This window comes from Camponotus vicinus, unplaced genomic scaffold (genome assembly GCF_025532165.1).
Source record: "Camponotus vicinus isolate PSW18456_S1 unplaced genomic scaffold, iyCamVici1.0 SCAF_3, whole genome shotgun sequence".
NCBI classification, from domain to species: domain Eukaryota; kingdom Metazoa; phylum Arthropoda; class Insecta; order Hymenoptera; family Formicidae; genus Camponotus; species Camponotus vicinus.
In genome coordinates, this window is record NW_028141967.1 from 8,309,111 (window position 1) to 8,312,463 (window position 3,353).

The 3,353-nt window shown below is 27.4% G+C and overlaps 1 pseudogene across 1 annotated transcript; it reads right to left on the bottom strand.

Annotated features, from left to right (window-relative positions):
• Positions 1-681: 681 nt before the first annotated feature.
• Positions 682-2,878, bottom strand: LOC145968597 (uncharacterized; annotated as a pseudogene). Its single transcript, XR_014437793.1, has 3 exons — positions 2,808-2,878; positions 2,606-2,689; positions 682-1,763 (listed from the first exon to the last, which is right to left on the bottom strand). The product of XR_014437793.1 is annotated as an uncharacterized LOC145968597 (transcript).
• Between the last annotated feature and the right edge of the window lie 475 nt (positions 2,879-3,353).

Here is a 3,353-nt window from a genome sequence, read left to right on the forward strand (position 1 = left end):
ACTTGTACAGATTATTGGACAACATATGGAAAGAAGAGAATACTATGTAATTTCTTTAGAAAAGCAAGTAGTATTGACTGTATGGATTTTAGCCAAAGCAGAATCATTTCTAGCAGTTGGAGATAGATTCGGCATGGCTGCTAGTTCAGCACACTATTGTTTTAAAACAATAATAATAATATTAGTTTCATTAACAAGCACTTTTATCAAATGGCCAAATGCAGAAAATATAAAAAATTATTGCAAATGTAAGTAATAGTTATATATATTATATTACTTTGAAGAATTATTGAAATAAGTGTAGAAAAGAATAGTAAAATTATTATTTTTATTTCAACTTAAAATATATTTTCCAATCAAACATTTATAAAGTAAATACATGAAAGACATATTTAAAAACTGAAAACATAAGTGCACCATAATTTGATTTCACTTGCTACTACTCACTTAATTGGAGATAGTGCTTACCTATAAAGTACATTTTAAGTGCCATACAAAGACAATTATGGCCATTTTAACTAGGTCCAGTTCCACAATTTACTTTAACCGGAATTTAACGCGGTTTAAACATTGCTTTTCGAGGGTTTAAATTACATTAAACCATGTTTAACGAATTAAATTCTGATTAAAGTAAATAGTGGAACTGGGCCTTAACGATAGAACAAATATGATATAATCAAAGCTTTTTAAGTTTTATTCGATCTATAATAGAAAGAAGATTTGTAAATATTTTCATAAACAGACATTTTCATAAACAGACAATTCAGACATTTTAGAAACATAAAAACGTTTTTAGAAACACGAACTTCAATCCTACTAAATCTCACAAAACATCCAAATTACCAATCCTAATATCACATTCCTATTATGCAACCACATAATAATGCAGTATAATACTGAATATTAATGTCATAAAAGACATGGTACATATGTTTTAAATTACATGTGTAGGAATTTCCTTCAAAAATTAAAAAAAAACATTAAAGAATAAAACGAATAAAATTGAAAAGAAAATTATATGATAAAATCCACAAGTATTATATTGAAATTTTGACACAAAAAAATCTTATTTAATTTTATTGCGACTCTTTTAAATATTGTGATATATTTGCTAATATTTTATTGCGTTCTTTTTGTATGTTAACCATTTCTTCTAAAGATTCGCGTAATTTTTTTGATTCTTGTAGTCTTTCTTTTCCTACTTCCAACACATCTTTACGAAATCCGTAATTTCGTTTAATAGCTTTAGGCTTCTTGGTTTCATGAACTGTATTTTCAGATTCATTACTTGATGTAATTGGACTATTATCCATAGCCATTGATGTGTCAAAAGTTTCTGGACTTGAAAGTTGAGTAGATAAATCAAGAGATGGTAAATTTAATACTTGTGGATTTAGAGTGTTATCATTTTCTGTCATTACCGACATACTACTTAATGTATTTTCCATACAAATAGCTTTGTCGGTATCAAATATCTTAGAAAAATTCTCGTAATATTCCCATGTAACAGTACCTCTTCCAGTACTTGTCTTCTTATTATTATCATGTATTTTTAAATACGTTTTTTTTAGATTTCTAAATTTTTTATCTAATGCTTCAGTAGTTATTTTGTAATTATATTTCGTAAATTCACTTTGTATTTCAGCCCATAGTAACTTTTTTTTTATTATTTTTTATTATTGGACTTCTAAATTTTTCTTTTCTTTTTTCGTATTCGTTTAAAAGTAAACGAATTGTCTTCTGCGTCCATACGAATGTTTCATCTGAAACAAAAAATTAAATGTTACATTAATAAATTTTTATTTTTACAGGACTTTGAAAATCGTTCTCGTGGAATATCAGGGGTAATTGGTGCTATTGACGGGTGTCACATTCCTATAATGCAACCACATAAGAATGCAATAGATTATTACAATAGAAAAGGCTTTCACAGTGTCATTTTACAAGGTGTGTGCGATAATAAGAAAAAGTTCATAGACGTACACATAGGCGTGCCAGGAAGAGTTCATGATGCACGCGTTTTTCGAAACAGTCCTCTCTTTCAAAATATTATGCACCATAATTTGATTGCACCTAATACGCACTTAATTGGAAATTGTGCTTATCCATTAAGTACATTTTTAATAGTGCCATTCAAAGATAATGGCCATTTAACAATAGAACAAATACGATTTAATCAAAGATTAAGTTCTATTCGATCTATAATAGAAAGAGCATTCGGCTTATTAAAAGAAAAATTTAGAAAATTAAAATATCTTGAAATGTATAATTTATCTATGATTAATTATGCTATTGCATCTGCATGCATTTTGTATAATTTCATTTTAATGAAAGAAGGTGATGATTACGATGAATACTTCAGTGACGATGAAATACAAGATGAAGAAAATGACACTACTGAGCCTGAAGTAGATGGTAGTAATGGAAGCAATAATGGTCATAATAAAAGAAATGCTATTGTACAAGCATTATGATAGATAAACATCAAGTAAGCGTACACATTTATAGAATTTACATAAGTAAATAAATATATATATATATATATATGATCTATTTAACTCACATTATAATTATCTATTATCATAACATATATATGTCTATTTACCGTTTTCCTTTTCTGTTGCAGTTTGTACTTGAAATTCTAGTTGCAAAGAATTATTGCGCACATAGTTTAATGCAAAATCTGGATCTGTAAAAAAAACTTTTTTATATATGTATACTTTTTGGATCTTAAATTACATTATAATTATTTTTTATAAAGTGAAATTAAATTTATTTAACTAAATATTTAATTATATTAAACTTACCATTTGCTATTATGGACATCTTCTGGTTCAATGATGGTATATAATACACCATCAATTAAGTATTGTTTTTCTGATGACATAATTATTCTGTATTGCAAAGATTAAAGCTGCAATAAAAAATTAGATGTTAATATTTTTTAGGTTAGACGTTATGTTTAAAAAATTTATTTACAAAAAATATATATATTAACTTTTTAATACATTAATTTTGTAATTATTTAATAAATAATAATTTAACTTTCCAATTAAGAAATAAAAATTAATATAATTGCATAAGAATTATATTACTAACCTTTACGGACATTGAGATCGTAGGCAAAAGTAAACAGAGTTAGCGGAGTAAGCATGAAGTGAGCGATAGAAAACTACGCTCACGAAAATGGCGGCCGCTCACTGTGAGCAGATCAGGGAGCATTTGCATCCAGTACACACATCTAGGGAATTCACTGAGCGCTCAATAAGCGTTCACTGAGCGGTTGTGCTTCTGAATGCACCCATTGAGTCATGAAGTGAGCACTGCTTTGGAGTTTTTAGCCGATGAAAATT